This window comes from Saimiri boliviensis, chromosome 3 (assembly GCF_048565385.1).
Source record: "Saimiri boliviensis isolate mSaiBol1 chromosome 3, mSaiBol1.pri, whole genome shotgun sequence".
In the NCBI taxonomy this organism is placed as follows: domain Eukaryota; kingdom Metazoa; phylum Chordata; class Mammalia; order Primates; family Cebidae; genus Saimiri; species Saimiri boliviensis.
The window spans coordinates 27161412-27184531 of record NC_133451.1 but is presented as its reverse complement, the minus strand read 5'-3'; positions in this window follow the sequence as shown (position 1 = coordinate 27184531).

Sequence of the window (23120 nt, the reverse complement as noted above, 5' to 3'; positions counted from 1 at the left end):
GCAATGAATAACAGTAATGAGATATAGAAAATTTCCTTTAGACCAAAGAACTCTCTCATTTGCCAGGGGAATAAATTATATACCCCTATGCCCCCACAAAGAGTTAGATTTTCTTTTCACCATAAATCAGTTTTGAATATTTTAGAACTTCATATAAGGGAAATCTTATCATAGGTACTTTCCTGTCTCTGGCTTATTTTGTGCATCAAAATATCTATGAAATTTATAAACAGTAAAGAAATCATTTTTTTCTTTTTATTGATGAGTAGTATTTCATTGTATGAATTTGACACACATATGTATCTATCTCACTGTTGATTGAAATTTTGTATTATTTATAGCTTTAAGATATTATAAATCTCATATGAAAATTTGTGAATATATTCTATTTTGTCGACATATTTCTTGGATAAATCTTGAGGAATGTAATTGCTAGGTCAAAGGGTAGCTGTATGTTCAGCTTTATAGGAAACAGCCAGGAATTTTACAGAATAGTCACTGTATTAGTCCATTCTGATGCTGCTGTAAAGAACTGCCTGATGTTGAGCATTGTTTCATATGTTTGTTTGCCATTGTATATCTTCTTTTGAGAATTGTCTATTCCCGTCCTTAGCCCACTTTTTGACGGGATTGTTTATTTTTTTCTTACTGATTTGAATTCATTGTAGATTCTAGATATTCATCCTTTGTCAGATGTATAGATTGTGAAGATTTTTCTCCCACTCTGTGAGTTGTCTGTTTACTGTGATGACTGTTCCTTTTGCCATGCAAAAGCCATTTACTTTAATTAGGTCCCAGTTATTTATGTTCATTTTTATAACATTTGGTTTTAGGTTCTTGGTCATGAAATCTTTGCCCTAATCCAGTGTCTAGAAGGGTTTTTCCAATATCTTCTAGAATTTTCATAGTTTCAGGTATTAGGTTTAAGTCTTTAATCCATCTTGAGTTGATTTTTGTATAAGGAGGGAGATGAGGGTCCAGTATTGTTCTCCTACATGTGGCTTGCCAATTATCCCAGTACCATTTGTTGAAAAGGGGTCCTTCACCCACTTTATGTTTTTGTTTGCTTTGTTGAAGATCAGTTGGCTGTAATTATGTAGGTTTATTTCCAGGTTCTCTATTCTGTTTTATCGGTCTATGTGCGTATTTTTATACCAGTACCACACTGTTCTGGTTACTATGGCATTATAATGTAGATTGAAATCAGGTAGTGCAATGCCTCCAGATTTGCTCTTTTTGCTTAGTCCTGCTTTGGCTCTGCAGGCTCCTGTTTATGATGAGTACACCAAAATCTTGCAAATCATGACTGAAGAACTTACTCATGTAAACAAATACCACCTGTACCACAAAAACTTAAGAAATGCTGCTTAAGAGGTTGACTCTAATATGTAAAAGTGTTTTAAGGATTAAAAGATGAAATTCAAAAAACATAAAATAAAACGATTATTGGACAAAAAAAAAAAAAAAAAAACAGCTGCTTGAGACTCAGCAATTGCTAAAGAAAAGAAGCTTCACTGACTCACAGTTACAAAGGGCTAGTGAGGACTCGGGAAACTTACCATCATGGCAAAAGAGAAAGCAAGTACGTCCTTCTCCACATGGTGGCAGGAAGGAGAAGAATTGAATGCCAAGCAAAGGGTGAAGCCCTTTATAAAACCATCATATCTTGTCAGACCCTACTCATGAGAATAGCATGGGGGAAGTCACCTCCATGATTCAATTATGTACCACCGGGTTCCTCCCACCACATGTGGGGATTATGGGAACGACAAATTAAGATGAGATTTGGGTGGGGCTATAGCCCAACCTTTTCAGTTGCTCTATTTCACGCTAACATAGGCAACTTATGAGAAGTCCCATTGTTTCACACCCTTGCTCATATTTAATATTGATGGTTTATTTAAAATTTTGATCATTAAGATGAATACATAAAGTTATTCTGTGGATATAATTTGTATTTCTCTCTTAGCTAACCACATATACCTCTTCATAAGCTCTCAAGTCATTTGTATATTTTTTGTTTTAGGAGTGTCTGTTTAAGCCATTTACCCATTTATTTATTGGAGTTCTTGTAGTTTGCCTCTTGTCTTATAAGATTAAAAAAATACATTCTATATATGTCATTTCTCACACATAAATTCTTGGCTATGGCTCACTAATTAATTTTCTTAACAGTGACTTTTGATGATCAGAATTTTTAAAAAAATATTGATTAAACATAATTTACCATTGTTTTCTTTTATGGTAATTTTTTTTCTATGTAAGAATGTTTCCCCAGCCCTTTGATAAGTTTTGAGCCCCTTATTTTATTTTAACCTTTATGGTTTCAGATTGTACAATTAGCTCATGATTTATTTTGAATTAACTTTGTGTGTGTTGTTATATATAAATCAGGGTTGATTTTATTTTTTTCTATGTGGACATCCATAAGTTCCAGCACCATTTGTTAAAAAGTCTTTGTATTTCCTGTTGAATTATTTTGGAACTTTCCTTTAAAAAACAATTGAACTTATAAGCATTAGTTTACATCTTAACTATCTATTCTGTTCCATTGATTTGTTTGCCTCTCTATGTCACTGCCACAGTGCCTGTAGCTTTATTATAAGCTGTGAAATCTGATAATGTGAGTCTCCAAATTAATTTGTACTCATTCAAGATTGTTTTGACTATTCTAAGAATTTTACATTTTTTAATTGTAAAATAATCTTGCCATTTACTACACAAAACTTGTTGAGATTTTGATGTAGATTTTGTTGATTCTATAGATCAGTTTTGGAGATTTATTATTTTAAAAACATTCACAATTTAAATTTTTTAGATAACTATATTTCCTCATTTATTTTTTTCTTTAATTACTTTCAGCAATGCTTTATAATTTCTAAAATAGATACCTTTTTTTGACTGCTGTTAAATTTATTTCCAAGCGTTTCAGGCTTTTTGATGCTACTAGAAATAGATATTTTTATTTAATTTTATACTTGTTTGGTGCTACTATATAGAAAATATAATTGACTCTAAAATGAATGCTCCATGTCTTGAGAGCTGGCAATATTCATTTTTTTAGAACTAGAAATATTTGTTTTGGTAAATTACTTAATATTTTTATATCTAAACAGAATCTTGTCTGAGAATATAGACACTTTGACGTACTCCTTTCTAATCCTTATGTCTTTTATTTGTTTTCTTTGCCCCCTTTCACTAGCTAGGAAATCCAGTATGACACTGAATGGAAGTTGTGAAAGGTGGCATCTACATTTTTCTCAATCTAGAGAACAAATATTTCATATTTCCCTGTTAAAAATGACCTTACTTGTAGGATTTGTCACAGTTGCTTTTTCTTTAACTGAAGAAATACCATCCTAATTGTAATGAACTTACAAATTTTGTCATGAATGGATGATTACTGAGTTGAACTGATTATATGATTTACTCCTTTATACATCTCACGTGTTAAATACTCCAACTGGTCTTAAAATGTTAACTAGCTTTAAATTCTCGAGATATATTATTGAATTAAAATGTCTGCATTTATGATAAATACTAGTCTATAATTTCCTTTTTTTCAACATCTTTGTGGGGTTGTTCCATCAGAGGAACATTGATCTTATAAAACAAATGAGTGTTTACACATGATTTATATTTGCAATTTGTAGGTGCATTTCAAAATAACTAACATCTCTAAATGGCATATTATCCTATAAATAGAAAAACTTTCTTCATTAATTTAGGTGTTATGCATTGTAATAAACCTTGATGGCATTTCCTGGAAAGTCTGGAGCTCCTTTTGATAAATTTATGTTTATTTTCTTCGTATTCTCTAATGATGTTTTAAATGGGATTTTATTTTAAATAATTTTTAGTTGCCGTTTGCTGATATAAAGTCATTTTTAACTTTCTATATTATCCTTATGTTCTGCTTTCTAGATAAAGTGTACAATAATATGCAATATGTGTCTTAATAGTTTTCTAAATAGTCATATATATTACAAACATGTCAGTTTTATTTCTTTATTTTCAATCCTCATACATCAAATTATTTTCATCATATTATTATGTATGCTAGGGCTTCTAAAATATGTGTTATTTGAAATTGTGAAAATGTGTTTCCTTGTGTTATACTTTTCACTTTAAATGAAAAGCTTTCTACATTTACACATTTAGAGCAATACGTATTGCTTTTTAAAAAATATATTCACTACAAAAACACACTTTTCCAATTTTTAATATACTGAGCATTTTTATCACAAATTTATGATAAAATATTTCAAATACACACTTTGTATCTGTTTAAATAAGCATCTGGAGATTTTTTTTATTCTGTTAATGTGGTAATTAAATTTACAGATTGAAGTTCTTTGTATGTGTAAGATAAAATGAACATAATCATGGTATTTAATTTTCATTTTTGAATGTTAGTGTGGTAATACAAAGTAACACAAAAATGTACACAAAAAGTGCTCTCTCTTGTTTTTATTTTTATTTTTATTTATTTATTTATTTATTTATTTTTGAGATTGAGTCTCACTCTGTCATCCAGGCAGGACTGCAGTGGAGTGATCTCAGCTCACTGCAGCCTCCAGCTCGGCATCCCAAGTAGCCGGGATTACAGGTGTGCACCATCAAGTCAGAATAATTATTGTATTTTTAGTAGAGATGAGGTTTTACCATGTTGACCAGGCTGGTCTCGAACTTCTGACCTCAAGTAATCTGCTGGCCTCGGCCCCCCAAAGTGTTGGGATTACAGGTGTAAGCCATCATGCCTGGCTCTTCTTTCACTTATAAGTGTATAATTTAGTGGCATTAAGTATATTCATATTATGGTACAACTATCATCACCATCCATTAATATAATTATTTTCATCTTTCAAGGCCAAAACTCTATACCCATTAAATGATATTTTTTTCATTACCTGCCTCCCTCAAGACCCTGGAAACCACCATTCTGTTTTCAGTCTCTATGATTTTGACTACTTTAAGTGACCACATGTAAGTGGAATCATACAGATTTTATCTTTATGTGACTGACTTATTTCATTTAGCATAATGTCAAACGTTATCTATATTTTAGCATATGTCAGAATTTCCTTCCTTAAGGCTGAATTGTATGCAGTTGTATGTACACATCACATTTTTGTTTGTGTTTTCATCTGTCAGTGAACACTTCCACATTCTGGCTATTGTGAGGAATGCTACTATGAACATGGGTGTTCAAATACAAGCACAACTCATTTTATTATGCATGACTCTGTTTTGCTTCAAAGATATTACTTATTTCTTTTACAAACTGAAGTTTTGTGGCAACCCTGAGTTAAGCAAGTCTGTTCATTTTTCCAACAGCATATGCTCAATTCCTATCACTGCATCACATTTGGTAATTTTTGATAATTTCAAGCTTTTTTTTTTGTTACTTTCCACCAGCCATTCCCTGTCTCTCTCCCTCTCTTCAAGCCTCGCTATTTTCTGAGACATAATAATATTCAAGGTAGGCCAATAAATAACCTTACGATTCCCTCTAAATGTTCAGATGAAAGGAAGAAAATGGCTAAGAAGCATATGAAAAAATATTTAACATCACTAAATATCGGAAAATACAATTTAAAATCAATGAAGTATACCATATACCATGTACACCAATCGGAATGGCTATTACTAAAAAGACAAAAAGTAACAGATATAGGAGAGGATGTGGAGGAGAGGGAATGCTTATACACTGTTGGTGTGAATGTAAATTAGTATAACCTTTATGGAAAAGAGTATGGATATTTCACAAAGAGCTAGAAATAGAACTACCATTTGATCCAGAAATCTCACTACTAGTTGCCTACCAAAGAGAAAAAAAGTATATTAAAAATATAGTTGCACACTTATGTTCATTGCAGCATTATTCATAATAGCAAATATTTGGAATCAATCTGAGGGTCTTTAATGAATGAATGGATTTTTAAAACCCTGGTATATATACACGATGGAATATATTCTGCCATTAAAAAGGGGAATCATGCCTTTTGCAGTAACATGGACAGAACTTGAGGCCATTATCTTAAGTAAAATGACTCAGAATCAAAATGTCAAATATGGCATGTCTAATTTATAAATGCATGCTTAAAAATGCATATATATGGAAAGTATGGAATGAAGGACAATTGGGACTCAGAAGTTTGGGAGTAGGAAGAGAGTGGAAGATGGAAAGTTGTTTGTTGGATACAATGTGCATTGCTCCAGTGATGGATACACTGAAGACTTCACCATAATGCAATATATCAATGTAGTAAAATTGCACTTTTACTCCATGATTATATTTATATAGCTTACAGATGATGATGATGATGATGATGATGATGATGATGATGATGATGATGATGTGTGTGTCTGTGTGTGTAGCAAGAAACAATTAAGCTTAGTGAAGAAGGCATGCCAAAAACTGAGTTAGGCTGAAAGGTAGTCCACTTGCAGCTAAAAGTTAGCAGAGTTATAAATGTTAAGGAAAAGTTCTTAAGAAAATGTAAGATGCTATTCCAGTGAGCATTCAAATGATAAGAAAGCAAACAGCCTTATTGCTGATATGGAGGAAGTTTTTGTAGTCTGTATAGAAGATTAATGCAGTCAGACCATTCCTTTAATCCAGAGCTGAATCCAGAGCAAAGCATTAACTCTTCAATTTTCTTAAGGCTGAGAGAAGTGAGGAAGCTGCAGAAGAAAAGTTGGAAACTAGCAGAAATCGGTTTATGAGGTTTAAGAAAAGAAGCCACTTCCATAACATAAAATTGCAAAGTGAAACAGAAAGTGCTGAAGTAGAAGCTGCAGCAAGTTATGCCAGAGATATAATTAAGATCATTGATGAAAGTCCCACAAAACAACACATTTGCAATCTTGATGAAACTGCCTTATTTAGGTATTGATCAACTTACACCTATGCAACTTACAATCATTCAACTTTACGACCACAATCGCTAGCCACGACTGCTCCACGTCTGGCAGCGCAAACGGTGCCCAGCTGGGTGTACAGCAGTGCAGACCAGCTTCTGGCAGCACTACCGTCTCCGTGTATACCATTTCAACTGTACATATAGCCTACTCAACTTACGACCAAATCGTGTTACGACTGTTCTGCGGTCCCGACCATGGCCGTAAGTCGAGCACTGTCTGTATAGGAAAAAGGACTCTAATAACCTGAATGGAGAAGTCATTGTCTGCCTTAAAAGCTTCAGTGAATAGACTGATTTTCTTGGAAGGGACTAATGTATCCTGTGTTTTTTAAGTTCAAGCCAATGCTTATTTACCATTCTCAAAATTCTAGGGCTCTTAATAATTATACTAAATCTACTTTCTGTGGGCTGTGTAAATGAAACAAAACCTGGATTATAATGCATCTGTTTACAGCATGGTTTACTGAATATTTTAAGCCCACTGTTGAGACCTACTGCTCAGATAAAAGGTATACTTCTTTCAAAATATTACTTCCCTTTGATGATGGACCTGGTCACCCAAGAGCTCTAATAGAAATGTACAAAGAGATTAATGTTGGTTTTATACCTGCTAATACAACATCCATTCTGTAGTCCATAGATGAAGAATTTTGACTTTCAAGTTATATCATTTAAAAAATATATTTTGTAAGGCTATAGCTCTGATAGAGAGTGATTCTTGTAATGGATCTGGGCAAAATAAATGGATAACTGTCTGGAAAAAAATTCACCATTCTAGATTCAATTAAGAACATTCATGACATATGGATCGTCATCAAAATAATATTAAAAGAAGTTTGAAAGAAGTTGATTCAAAACCTCATAGATGGCATTTAGGGGTTGAAGACTTCAGGAGAGGAAATAACTGCAGGTTTAATAAGAAAAAATCAAAAGAACTAGAAATGGAGCCTGAACATATGACTGATTTGCTGCAATCTCATGATAAAATTTTTATGGATGAGGAGCTGCTTCTTCTGATGACTAAATAAAGTTATTTCTTTAGATGAAATCCGCTCCTGATAAAGATGCTGTGAATTATTGAAATGACAATGAAGGATTTAGAATATTACGTAAACTTTTTTGATGAAAGTAGGACTCCAATTTGAAGGAAGTTCTACTGTAAGTAAATACTACCAAATAGAATCACATGTAACAGAGAAATCTTTGGTAAAAGAAAGAGTAAACAGATATGGCAAAATTAATTGTTTTCTTATTTTAAGTAATTCCCAAAGCCATCCCAGTCATTAGCAACCACCACCCTGATCAGCCGTCATACATCAACATCAAGGCAAAACCCTCTACCAGCAAAAAGATTACAACTCTCTGAAGGCTCAGATGATTGTTAGCATATTTTAGCCATAATTTATTTTCAATTTTTATTTTAAAAATTTAGAAATCATTTATTTTATATTTGTAATGAAGGTATGTACATTTTTAGGCATAATTCTATTACACACTTAAACAAACTATGGTATAGTGTAAATACACATTTTATGTTCACTGGGAAATCAAAATAATTGTGTGACACTTTATTGCAATATTTACTTTTTTTGTGATGATCTAGAACTGAGCCCACAGTATCTCCATTGTGTGCCTGTGTCTTGTTAATACCTTGCTTTTAATTCTTTTGGTTATATACCTGAATTGGAACTGCTTAATTATACATATATCTTTTTCAAAAGTTTTATTTTAGGAATCACCATAGCAGAAAGTCTATTTGTGCTAGTATAAAAATAGATACATAGATCAATGGAAGAGAGCAGAGAATGCATAAATAATGCCACATATCCATAGCCAAGTGATCTTTGACAAAGTCAACAAAAGCAAACACTGGGGAGGGTCACCCTTTCAAGTAATGGTGCTAAGAAAACTAAAATAGCTTTATGCAGAAGAATGAAACTAGACTCCTCTCTTTCATCATATACAAAAATTAAGATGGATCAAAGACTTCAATGTAAGATGTGAAACTATTAAAATACTGGAAGAAAACATAGACAAAACTCTTCTAAACAGTGGTCTAAGCAAATAATTCAGGACAAAGACCTTAAAATTGGAAGCAACAAAACAGAAATAGACAAATGGAACATAATTAAACTAAAGAGCTTCTCTATCATTTACCAAAGAGACCATTCTTTCTTTATATTGTCTTTATGGCACTTTGGCAAAATCCAATTGGTCATAAGTGGAGAGGTTGATTTCTGCATTCCTTACTCAATTTATTGGTCAATGTGTCTCTTTTTATGCCAGTATAGCGCCATTTTGGTTACAATGGCTTTATACTATGTTTGAAATTACAGTTTTTGGTGAAGTTTTTAGGCTTTTTAAATATAAAATCACGTCATTAACAAACAGAAGTCATTAAACTTTCTCCTATTCTATTAGCCTATATTTTATTTCTTTTTCTTGCCTAATTATACTAGGTAGGACTTCCACTATTAAGTTAGAAGATATTATGAGAGTGGGCATGCTTGTCCTACTCTTGATTTCAGAGAACAATCTTTAAAATTGTCACCACTGAGTGTGATGTTATTTGGGGCTTGTTGTCATTAGGTTTTTGATAGGGATTGCATTGAATCTATAGGCAGCTTTGAGAGCTTTGAGTGGAATTTACATTTTAACAATATTTAGTCTTCCAATCTATGGACACAGAATGTCTTTTCGTTTATTGGTAGCCTCTCTAACTTTTTCATCAATATTTAGTACTTTTCAGTGTAAAAGTCTTTCTCCTTCCTTTTCTTTTCTTTCTTTCTTTCTTTTTTTTTTTTTTTTTTTTTTTGAGACACAGTTTCACTTTTGTTTTCCAGGCTGGAATGCAATGATGCTATCTCAGCTCACCACAACCTTTGCCTCCCAGGTTCAAGCGATTCTTCTGCCTCAGATTCCTGAGTAGCTGAGATTACAGGTGTGCACCACCACACCCAGCTAATTTTGTATTTTTGATAGGGATGAGGTTTCTCCATGTTGGTCAGTCTGGTCTTGAACTCCTGACCTCAGGTGATCTGCCTCAGCCTCCCAAAGTGCTGGGATTACAGGCATGAACCACTGCACCCAACTGTCTTTGTCCTTGTTGGTTAAATTTATTCCTAAGTATTTTATTCTCTTTGACGATACTGTAAATAATTTTTAAACATTTTATTATTAGTGTATGGAAAAGCAACTGATTTTTGCATATTGATTTTTTATCTGCCAAATTGCTAAATTTGTTTATTAGTTCTAGTAGTTTATTAGTGCTGTTAGTTTTATGGAATCTTTAGGATTGTCCTTGTTTCTTTAAAAACTTTTTTTTTAAATTTTAGAACAGTTTTAAATTTACAGAATGAATGTGATAACATTATAGGGAGTTTTCACATACCACACACCCAGTTTTTCTTATTAACATATTTCCATTAGTAAAATATATTTGTTACAACTAATGAATTGATATCTGTGCATCATAATTAGCTAAAGTCTACACTTTATTCACAATTTATCTTAATGGCCTTTCATTGTTTCAAGAACCAAGATAGCAGGGGTCCCCAACTCCTAGGCCCTGGACTAATAGCAGTCTGTGGTCTATTAGGAACCGGGCTGCACAGCAGGAGGTGAGCAGTGGGTGAACAAGCATTACCACCTGAACTCCACCTCCTGAAATATCAGCAGCATCTTTAGATTCTCACAGGAGTAGGAACCCTACTGTAAACTGCACATGGGAGGGATACAGGTTGTGTGCACTCCTTATGAGAATCTAATGCCTGATGATCTGAGGTGGAGAAGTTTCATCCTGAAACCATCCCCCTACCATTTCCCCCTAGTTCATGGGAAAAAAAAAATGACTTCCACAAAACTGGGTCCCTGGTGCCAAAAAGACTGGGGAGCACTGCCATATAGGATACCACATTACATCTAGTTATCCTGTCTCTTAGGCTCCTCCCACCTGTGACCGTGTTTAGGATTTTCTTGTTTTTGATGACCTTGACAAGTTTGAAGATTAGTGGTCAGATATTTTGTAGAATATTCCTCCACTGGAATTTGCCTCTTTTTTTTTTTTTATGATTAGACTAGGTAGTGGGTTTTTGGGAGGAAAATCACACAGGTAAATTGCCCTTCTCTTCACATGGTAGCAAGGGCCCACTGTATGCACACAGCTAAATGCCACTGATGTCAGTGATCACCTGGCTCAGTTGGTGTTTGTCAGGTTTCTCCAGGGTGAAATTAGCCTGTTGCTCATATCCAAAATACACTGTCTGGAAATAATCACTTTTTGTAGTCCACACTTTTAAGAATGGGGAGTCATAAGTAATGTGCCACTTCCTTGAGGATAGAGTATTTACATGGTATTTAGAATTATTTTGCACAGGAGCTGTGTCTTTTTTTTTTGTCACTTTTTTTTTTGTTGTTTAATCATTTATTTATGTTATTGTGGGCTCATGAATACTTATTTTACACTTGGGGCTATAGTAAAATACTGCTTTAATTTATTTTTGAAACTGTTTCAGTTTTGGCCATTAGGAAATTTTTCAGTTGGCTCCTGTGTCCCTCTGACATACCTCCATTTCTTGGCTTTTTTTTTCCTTCATTTTTCTGCCTTCTGCCATGAACAAAGTTAATCTCTCTTGCATGTGGCAGCCCTCCAGATTTCTAAACATATCCATCATAACACCCTCCAGTTGTATCTAGACTAAACATTTCCCATCAATTCCATCAAAGATTCCTCAGGTGGCACATATATTGACCTTTTACTCATCTGATTGCTTTTTTTTTTTTTTTTCTGCAAACATCCCATTTTGAACTACTTCTTCTCTCTCCTTACCTTCCCTAATAATTATAAAATCTATTTAAAAATTAAAGGTAGTTCTTCTACTTTCTGGAATCTCTTTGTAATAGGACCTAGTATACAAGCTATGCCACTGAATGAATAAGTCACCCTCATATTAGAATGAAGACTTTTAGGAATTAAAAGGAAAATATAATGCTCCCATTTTGTGCAGAGCTTAATATTTTTTCAAAGCCATTTAGAAACTCAATCATCTGAGCCTGCTAGCCGCTTTGTTAGGTGACAGTTAGTGGTAGGCCCAGAAATCCCAGGCTCAGAAAGGGTGCCATATCCAAAGTTGCCATGTAACTTAGACAGACTGAGTTCTCCTGACATTAACCTAATAGGCTTTACATTGAAAAAATTGATTGTGTAGGCTACTATTCATTTGTCAGGTGTTTAACCTTAATGAGAATCGCCAGCACAATTGCTTATCAGCTGAACTTAGCCTTCTTATATAATGTGAGATACAAAAGGCACATCTAAAATGCAAACATTTAAAAAATGTTTTGAAAAGCAAAATCCTTCCTTGCATGCCGGTAGATATCAACAGAGTGGCCAAACCAGAATCTAGAAAGTATATGATTAGCTATGGGAATAGGAGTATGAACGCAACAAAAATGAATGTTTTCTAATTGACTTCATCTGCTGCAGATATTAGGCAGCTAGCTTTGTGTCTTTTCCACCACCTCTCAAATTCTAATGAAATGGTACTGAGGTGTGGCTAATCCCAAACAATAAGTAATCTTCAAGTAATTTATACAGTAATACCCTCTTGTGACATACACACCCCAGTGCCCAGTTCCTGTTCTTCTATTGTGGAGCTTGCAAGGACTGCCTTGGGAGATTTGGCAAATGGCACCAACTTTCATTCCTGAGTTGTCTCTGCTTACTCATACCGAGGATAAAAAAGGGTAGGAGCTTCGTCATTTATTCTTTATATATGGGCTAGCACTGATTTAGGAAAGAGAAAGAGAATACTTTTCTCCTCTACTATCTGAACACCCCCTGGATCTTAAAACAGGTTTGTACAAACCAGAATTTGTGATGTGTACAAAAATATTTCGAATCACAACTCTCCAGGATGAATGATTGCTATACTGAGTGAGCCTATTGCTTTCAAGAAGTCATCAGCTGAAAAATAAAGATTAGCCAGTTACCTGTGGTACCACCTACGAGCCAGGATGGATGGTGGATGGAGACAGTGATATGAAATTCGGCTGGTAAAAGGCAAGGACCAAATTTCAGGGCTGGGAGAGGAGGATTACAGTATCCAGAAAAGGAGAGCAGCAAAGTGCTGAGAGGTAGACTTTTCAACTTTGGTGACGAACGATGGCAAGGTGTAAGTGAGTAGAGACATCATCCCTACTTGGAAATTGAAAGTTGTTGAGGAAGGGAAATTTCCACCTTATATTAAATCTTAATATTTTATATTTTGACATGGGGAATGGATGGAAGAACTTGGGAAACGTGACTAAAAAGTTGAATCTGCTATGAAGGGCTAATGAGGTGACCTTTTAATTATTTGAACCTATAAATGTCTTTTTGTCAGCTAAAAGAGGTCTGAGGTGAATTGAATGGGAATGAAAATTCTGTGCTGATAAGATTCTTTTTACTGGAAGTAAAATAAATGAAGTCCTTTGGAAGGTCAAACTTTTTAATCCTCTGTTACCCTTCAAAGGGGTACTCACTGGAAATGTGATGACATGCTCCTTCCTAGATAGGAGTATCTAAATTAGTGAAAGAGCCAAGTTGTTCCTGCAGGTCCAAATGGTCCTGACTTACCCTGGTTTGAGGGCAGCTTTGTGTAAGTTTGGGAGATTAGAATCTCTACAAAGGGTCTGAGGAGCCCCAGATGAGACTTTGAAGTAAAGCTTCCCATCCATAGATGTTATCATATTGTGTGTGTGAGATAGTCTATACAGGTCTGAGCTCCCTGATCAGATGAGTTCTTTAAGTCTTTGAAAAACGTGTGTGTAAGTGGAAAACAAGAAAACATGTATTTTGAGTCTTCCATTTTCTCTGCAGCATGAGAATTGAGAACTAGTGGCAGAGAGACAGTAAACTAGAATGACAACAACTGAGACCAGGTCTCTTTCCTCCTTGTACCTTAGCTTACTAAATGACAAAAGAAAACACCTTCCATTTTTTATTATCTTAAGTCACTGCTTTGTTGATTGTTCAGACTTGTTTCTTCATTCTTCAGCTGTTCGCTGTTTCTTCTACCAAAATTTCTTTTTGTGTATTTTCTGAGTCTACTAAAAGGGTAGTTATACGACGTAGGCATATAGAGGAAAACAGAAAATTAAGAAGGTGAAATTAGTTTAGTTAGTTCATTTTCTAGCACTTTCATTCCTTAAGACCTAAGTCAACATTTTTATTAAACACAAACAAAACAAAACTAACCCGTCTATCTCTCTCTCTCCTTGATACTTCCTTTGTCATACATATGCTCTCGTCAATCCCTTAGGCAAGTTTGGTGGACAGACTAGTCTCAGAAATACTCTAATTCTAAGAAAGAAACAAAATTCTGCCTCTGACATTCCATTCCCCCTGTGGTTTTAATTAGGTGTAAATTCTTCTGTGCTCATTCACTTTGAAACATGCCTCAGGATCTTAGGGAGATGGCAGGCAGATGGGTATTAATGTAGGGTAATATCTCTCACTTCACGGTGCCCTTACAGCATTTATTGTCATTAAAATAGTGTCATTCAAATGAGACGGCTAAAGTTGAAAATTGAATGCCAAGTTGATCATTGTTCTCTGGATCTGAGCTTTAGTGAAGAAGCTGAATTAGAGGCCGCACTTGAGCTCTGCTTATGCTAAATGGATAGATGTACTGATCGTTCAGTGGTGAGATCCTTGAAACATTGACAGGAGGACAAAGTCTCTAAGATTACATGAGAATCATGGCTATGAAAACACCTACCTCTCCTGCTTTATCAGGCTATGGGGAGAACCAGGAAAATAATGTGTGTGAATGGTCTGTGTGCGTAGCAGGAAACATGTAGACGCTTTATTAGCCCTGTGCAAGGTAATTAATTCCCCAGAACCCTGTAGAGTCCTGGAAGCCTGGTCATAAATTTATTTTTTTCATCTTAGGTTTTTGTTTTTCTCTGGTGCCCAGGTTAAAGAGAAATTGATGCCTTTCCAACTTATGTTTAACTTCTATCCCTCTGCATTGAGGCTTTGAATTTAGAAAACATTTCAGGGTGTGTGCGGCTATCTATCTACTGATGTTAGGTTTAAACATTCAACAACCTCACAATATTTAGGTTTTATGAGCTGTGGCCAAGTTAACTAAATATGCTTGGTAGAATTTCTGAGACAAAAAAAAAAATACGTATTTATGACTTGGCAACACTTTCCTCAAAGTGTCTGTCTCCTCAGAAATGTGAATGTTACTGATCCAGTAAAACTATTTTATACCAGCTCAGCTTGGAAATAACCCCCATATATATATTTTGAGATGGAGTCTCGTTTTGTCACCCAGGCTGGAGTGCAATGGCATGATCTGAGCTCACTGCAACCTCCGCTTCCCAGGTTCAAATGATTCTCTGCCTCAGCCTCCTGAGTAGCTGGAGCTGGGATTATAGGCACCCACCACCACACCCAGCTAATTTTTTTTTTATTTTTTTCATTTCACCGTCTTGGTCAGGCTGGTCTCAATCTCCTGACCTCATGATCTGCCCACCGCACCTGGCCCATATTTCTATATTCTGTTCTTCATGACTTTCCTCCAACTTGAGCTGTGAAAAAGTGAGGGGGACTGGAGCCATTCTGGACAAGTATTATAGAATATACTGAGTCAAATGTCTAGAGAACACATCTTGATTAATTCAATACCGAAGCCCTGGCTTCCCCAGTCTCATCCTCCATGGCAATAAGTTCTCTTTGTCCCGAGGCTAAGCATCTGTTTCCAAATCTCATATGCTCTCCTGGATAGATTCATCAAGCCAAACTGTAAGTGGCTTTGCTTTTTTCTGCACCATCCCTTAATTTAGGTTAAGCATAAAAATCACAGGCATTAAACAGCAAAACAAACAAATGCAACAATAAGAACAGAATATTGTGTCCGGGTCTATAGAGCTCAATTTAATGGGATTAGCAGCACAAACTTTTTGCTCAAGGGTTACCAGAAAGAACATCATTCAGGATATTCCCATATCCTGCCATTCTCTCACCTTGATGTTATTTATGGATTGTATTTAATAACTTTTTAGCTTCCTTTCAGCTTTTCCTGAGTCAACATGGAACTTCACCATTATCATTATTGATAGTATGTGTTAGATATCTAAAATGACATTTAAATATCTAAATATTCTTTACATTTCTGGTTACAAACCAAGCACTGAGACAGAGCTGCTCAACCTGCTTTGATTTATATCAGGGGGACCACTGTGTGTGTGTGTGTGTGTGTGTGTGTGTGTGTGTGTGTGTGTTCACACAAAAGCTGGTAGTGAGAGGAGCAAGAGTTTTCAGGAAAAAAACACTGGAGAAAAAAAGTAAAAAAAAAAAAAAAAAAAACCAGTTCAATGAATTGAAACTGTATAATAAAAAGATTCTACAATTGAAGTTAAAATTGGCTTTGTTTTTTCTCTCATCGCTTCCTCTCTCTCTCTTCCTTCTCCCTTCTCTAACCAAAAGCACTGTTTACGTTCTTTGCACATTTCACAAGTGGATTAGTTGTTTCTTTGCTTTTGAGTTGTTTGAGTTCTTTACATATTTTAGATATTAGATCTTTATCACATGTGTAGTTTTCCTTTTTTCTTTCTGTTCCTCAGACTCTGTAATTTTTATTGTACTATTTTCAACTTTGTTGATTTTTTTTCTTATACCTGTTAAATTTTCCTTTTGATGTAGTGCAGGAGCATCTCTAAACTATGGCTCTCCCTGGCAAGGTTCTTGGTTTCACTCATGAAATAATTCAAGAGGGAGCTGGTGGCAGAAGAAAGCAGCTTTATTGAAGTGACAGTGTCACGGCTCCCTGACTGCTCTTCCAGAGCAGAGCTAGTCCACAGATGGTGTGCCAAGAGAATAGGAGCTCAGAGGCACTGCAGCAATCTTTCAGACTCACTTTTAATTACATGCAAATTAAAGGGTAGGGTATTCAGAATTTTCTAGAAAAGGGGTGGTAACTTCTGAGTTGTTGCCATGGAAAGGGGGTGTTGCCATGGTGTGTTGCTATGGCAATGGTAAACTGTCAGGGCGCTAGTGGGCTTGTCTTATGAAGAGGTGTTTTTACCTCTTTCCTGTTTCAGCCAGTCTTGAATCTGGTCCTGAATCTAGTTCCATGTCCTATCACTCTTTAATTCCCTCAGGTGAGTTTTTCATTTTAGTTATTGTACTTTTCAGCTCCAGAATTTACTTTTAGCTTCTGTTTAGGTTTTCTATCTCTTTCTGTGGCATTTCCATTATGTTCACAACTCTTTTTTTTCTTTTCTTTCCTTTTTTTTTTTTTTTTTTTTTTTTGTAAACTCTCTCCACATCTTCCTTTAGGTCTGTGAGAAAATTTAAAATAGTTATTTAAAGTATTTGTATAGTAGATCTGCTGTTAGATCTTTTTCAGGGACAATTTCTGTTAGTTTATCTTTTTCCTTTGAATAGGCTGTTTTTACCAGTCTGTATTTTTTGCGATTTCTTTGTTGAAAACCACATATTTGAACCTAATTGTTTTCTGTCAGTTTGAGCTGCTATAAAAACAATATTGTAAACTGGGTAGCTTATAAATAACTGAAATTTAATATCTGTACTAGTCAAAGTTCTCCAGGGGAATAGAACTCATGGGATATATGCATATATAAAAGGGAGTTTCTCAGGGAGGATTGGCTTGCTCACACAGTAACAAAGTGAAGTCCCATGATAGGCCATCAGCAAGCCAGAGAGAAGTCAATACCTTGGCTCAGCCCAAATCTGAAAGTCTCAAAACCATGGAAGCCAACAGTGCATCCTCCAGTCCAAGGCCTAAGGCCCAAGAGTCACTGGAAAGACACTGGTACCAGTCTTAGAATCCAAAGGCCAAAATCTTGGAGTCTGATATCCAAGGGCAGGAAGAGAAAGCAAGTGTCTGGCATGGGAAGAGAGACAGAGTGAGGAGACTCTGCTGCTTATTTCCCCTTCTTCTGTATGCTTTGTTTTAGCTAGCTGGATTTGATGGTACCCACCCACATTGAGGGTGGGTCTTCCTCTCCCAGTCTACTGACTCAAATGTCAGTCTCCTCTGGCAGCACCCTCACAAACATACCCAAAATCAATATTTCATCAGCCATGTAAGCATCCCTCACTCCAATCAAGTTGACACATAATAGTAAACATCACGAGCTTTTATAGTTCTAGATGCTAGGAAACCTAAGATCAAGATGTCAGAAGATCTGGTGAGGGTTTACGAATCTGATTTCTGGTTCATAGATGCCACTTTTTCACTGTATTTTCTCACATCACTGAAGAGATGAATGAGCTGTCTGGGGCCTCTTTTAAGGACACTAATCTCATTCATGAGGGCTCCTCTCTTATAACTCAATCGCCTCCCAAATACCCCACCTCCTAATACTGTCACTTTCAAGTGGATAATTTCAACATACAAATTTTTGGGGGGATATAAACTTTCAGCCCATTGCATGTAGTAACTCTGGAAATCAGATTTTTCTTTTTTTTCCCCCTCAGATTTGTTGTGTTTTTGTTTTTGTTTTTATTTTTTGATTGTTGTAAGCTGTCTCTGCACTGGGGATCAGTCTGAGGGTAAGCATAAAGTGTTCTTGTGTATTTTCTCAGCCTCTTCCTTCCCCTGGGCATGCCAGGTGACTTTATAATATCTCTCATATATACGTGATATGTTTGTATTTTTGTTTTGATTTTTTTTTTTCTTTCGAAATGGAGTATTGCTCTGTCTTCCAGGCTGGAGTGCAATGGCACAATCTTGGCTCACTGCAACCTCTGCCATGCCACCATGACCAGCTAATTTTTGTATTTTTAGTAGAGATGGGGTTTCACCATGCTGGCCAGGATGGTCTTGAACTCCTGATCTCATGTTATCTGCCTGCCATGAACCCCCAAAGTTCTGGGATTAGTGATGTGAGCCACCATGCCTGGCCCTATGTGTTACATTTTAAATGTCATAAACTTCAACGCCTGGCCTTTGAAAGAGGAAAAAGAGAAAAATGAAAACAGGACAATAAACAAGCACCAGCCCTTTAAATTCTCTGGAAGTCACTTTAGCTGGAGGGGAGGTGCTTGTAATAATGGAAGAGGCGCAACAACAATGGCTTTTGCCTCTTTGCACCTCTCTGATTAGAAGCAGCAATCGGTAATAACCCCTGGTATTAGGAAGGCAGAGTTTTTTTGGTCCACCCATGTTCCCAGGAGTTCATGCAAGCTACTTCAGGAATACTTTTATAGTTGCCTACCTCAAGGCTGAGTTGGGGAAGATGTGTAGCTGAGACTCTGTTCAGGGTTGATTGAAATGGCCAAACTTAATCACCACTTGAGATCCAAGTCTTCTCTTGCAAGCATTCAGCACACTCTAGGGTTGCAAAATAGGTACATTGGTTAAATATCACCAGTGAAATTATTTTCTAGCAGGGAAACAGTTTACGAGTGCTTCCTTCTCCACTATCCTAACAGATATTTTACCCTTTTAAACACTATTGAGCCAGACTCTTGGCTCATATCTGTAATTCCACAACTTTGAGAGGTCAAGGGAGGAGGATCCCTTGAGCCCAGAAGTTTGAGACCAGCCTAGGCAACATAATGAGACCCTTTCTCTAAAAAAAAAAAATAATAATAATAAAAAATAATAATATCAGCTGAGCACAGTGGCTGCACCTATATTCTGAGTTACTGCACAGGCTGAGGTAGGAGGATTGCTTGAATCCTGAGCCTGCAGTGAGCCATGATCCCGCCACTGCACTCCAGCCTCAGTGACAACCCTCGCTCCCTCAAAAGACTATTGGATTTGATTTTATGGCTACACAGAAGATTCTAGGGCTGGGTGTGGTGGCTTATGTCTGTAATCTGAGCGCTTTGGGAGGCCAAAGCAGGTGGATCACTAAGGTTAGGGGTTCAAGACCAGCCTGGCCAACATGGTGAAACTCCATCTCTATAAAAACTACAAAAAAAAAAAAAAAAAAAAAAGCCTGGCATGGTAGCACACACCTGTAGCCCCAAATACTTGGGAGGCTGAGGCAGGAGAATCACTAGAACCCAGAAGGTGGGGCTTGCAGTGAGCTGAGATCCTGCCATTGCTCCCCAGCCTGGGCAACAAAAGTGAAACTCTATCTCAAAAAAAAAAAAAAAAAAAAAAAAAGATTCTGAGTACCATGTCTTTAATAATTAACAAATACTACTCAATAATCTTCTTATATTCCATAGTATGGCTAAACAAAAACACTGATGAAGAGCTGCTCTTTTTTTATTTTTTTTATTTTTATTTTTGCAAGTGGTATTCTGTGTGCCTGGGAAATTTTTATTTAAAAATTATTTTACCCTTCTTTTGTATATTTTTAAACATCACTTATGTCTAGATCTAAGTCTTTATTGATCTATTTAGCATACCATGTGCCCTTTCAATGTTAGATCTTTAACCTATTTGTAGTAATTTTATCTTCAATTTTTCTTCAAATATTTTCTTCATTACATTCAGGGTAAATTTTTTAAGTGCTTGCTGGGAATACTCTGAAACCCTCTGTGGCAAGCTTCTGGAAGAATTGGCAAAACCCAAGCTATCTGAAATAACCAGAATAAATTGTTGTTGATTTCTAACCTGTAAATTCTCTTAGAATTTGGTTTCCCCGAAATGAGTTATTTGCTTAGTGGTGCTTGTTACTTACTGTGCTGATTATATTTGAGAAAATGAAGGATAATGTGAAATGCTGAGATGTGACTTATAACTTTGGCTCTGCTAAAGTGAAACTTGTAACTTTGGCTCTGCTGAGCTGCAGCGTGTAACTTTGGCTCTGCTGAACTGTTCTGGTAAAAACAGGAACTCTGTGAAAGGGACTAACCACAGAGCTGACTGCAGGAGAGAGATGACAGCGGGTTAATAGGCTTCTTGTTACAGAGAGCCTATAAAACGATGTGTAATGAAGAGGCTTATTACCCAGATTCTTTTCCCAGGAAACGCATGTTGATGAGGGCCCTGGAAAGGAAATGTGACCTTTATGGAGAGCCTATAAATGGACACATGAGGAGCGTCTGTCTCTGTGGCTGAGATAAGGAGGTAAAAGTCTTTTTTCTCCCACTGCTCCTCCAGGCCTCCATGGAGACCCCCTCCTCTTGCAGTTTTTGTGGTCAGACTGGTTGTCCTGTGTCAGATCCTGTTCCCCCTGTAGCTGTGAGCCCCATATGGTCTTGCTGATAATCATAAGTTTCTGTTTTATCTATATTCTTACTAAGGTGTATGATTTCTATGCTGACACACAGAAAGTTATCTTTACATTGTTCTGCTTTTATAATGCCACCTTGTGATTTTTGTGTACCACTTTTGGCAAGCGTGTTCTTTTTGTATATCACTAAAACTTTGCATAACCTTGCTCCCCAACCCTCCTATTGAAAGAGCACAATAAAAAACAGATTTTCAGGGGGAATGTCAGACATCCATAGAGCGGCTTTATGTGGTATCTCTCCTGGGCCCAGCTTTAAAAAAAAAAAAAAAAAAAAAAAAACATTTTCCTTATCTCTCTTTTTCACTGACCACTCGATCACTTTGAGAGATCTTAAACCCACATTGATATATTGGGAGCTGGTCTCGCCAATAAATGATGTTTAACATTATTGCATTTACATCAGATTATTTGATTTCAAAATTTCGATAGTTTTCTGATGTCTCACTGAAGTCTAGTAGTTAATAAAATATATATGTTCCAGAATTTTAAAAGCATGAGCGTTTTTCAATTATTAAATAGTGAGTTCTACAATTGATTTAACGATCTGATATGACAACTGTGCAATTCAAAATATGTTCATACTTCTTTAGAAAGTCTCATTATATCAATTACTATAGAATTACTATCAATTCTAATAATATTTGTCAACATTTTCTTCTGACATATATATATGTATATATGCCTGTATATATTTATCTACGTAAATATTTTTAAATTTTAATTGAATAATGTATACACTGTATCTGGTAAACTGCCTTTATAAATATAGTATTTTGTTACGATATTGTATTTTGATCTTGTCTATTATCTGATATAAATTATTTAAACAACTCATTAATTTAGTACTTACTATGTTCCAAGTATTATGATAAGACTCTTAGTATGAGGATAAAAACCATGGTCTTTGCCCTCTAGGAGTCTAATGCTCAATGAAAATAAGCAAAAAAAATTAATCTGAACTTTGGACTGCATATTTATCTTTCAAAGATTGAACAAAAAAAAAGTGAAGCCATATATATTATATATATATATATATATATACATATATATATATATATACGTATATATATGTGTCATTTGCCACTTAGCAACTTCATTTAATTGGAGTCAAAAGACTGTGTGTATATATATATCTATATCTCTCTCTATATATAGATATATATATATCTCCATGTGATTATCAATTCTTTTATGTAGAGTAGAATAAGGATATTATATTTCAGAAATAGAGTTTTATTTCTCTACTGAATTCCACATCAATACTTAAAAATATACATTGAAATGGAAACCTACCCCAGATAGCATGATATATTTAGTTTCAAATGTTCAAAAGACTCTGCATACATAAAATGTAAAAAGATTAACTTCGTTAGGTTTAATATTTTAATTTTGGAATTATTATTCCCTTTTTGATTTTTTATGAAGTATCCAAATTTAGGACATGTTGTGAAAATATAAACATATGATCTTGTACATAAATATGCATAATAATAGAAATATATCTCAACTCAGTGGACATAATCAAGGTCATTACAGAATTTATGTGGGAGGTATTTGGCAGTTAATTGAAACAGATTAGCGATAATTGAAACAGATTAGTGAACAGAACTATCAGCAAAGAAAATTCACTGCTCAAAAGTCTCGTTACAAATAGCATGACATCTTTCACATGTTTTATCTTTTTCTTGGGACTTATAAGCCTTATAGACAGCTATTATAAAAGGGAGAGTGTATGTGTTACTTACCCAGGATAAGACAGAAGTTATATACACTTTGTGTCAACAATTGCATTATAAGAGTAAGTGACTTTCAACAATGAATAGTTATCAAAACAAGATTCTAGCCTAAATGCACATATTCATGAGGAAACGCTTTTTTTATGAAGTATTTATTGAAATGTTTTATTTATAAAATACTGTGGCTGCCAGCTACATGCTAAGGCAGCAATAGAAAAATTAAATTGTCCAATACTTCTTATTTGTT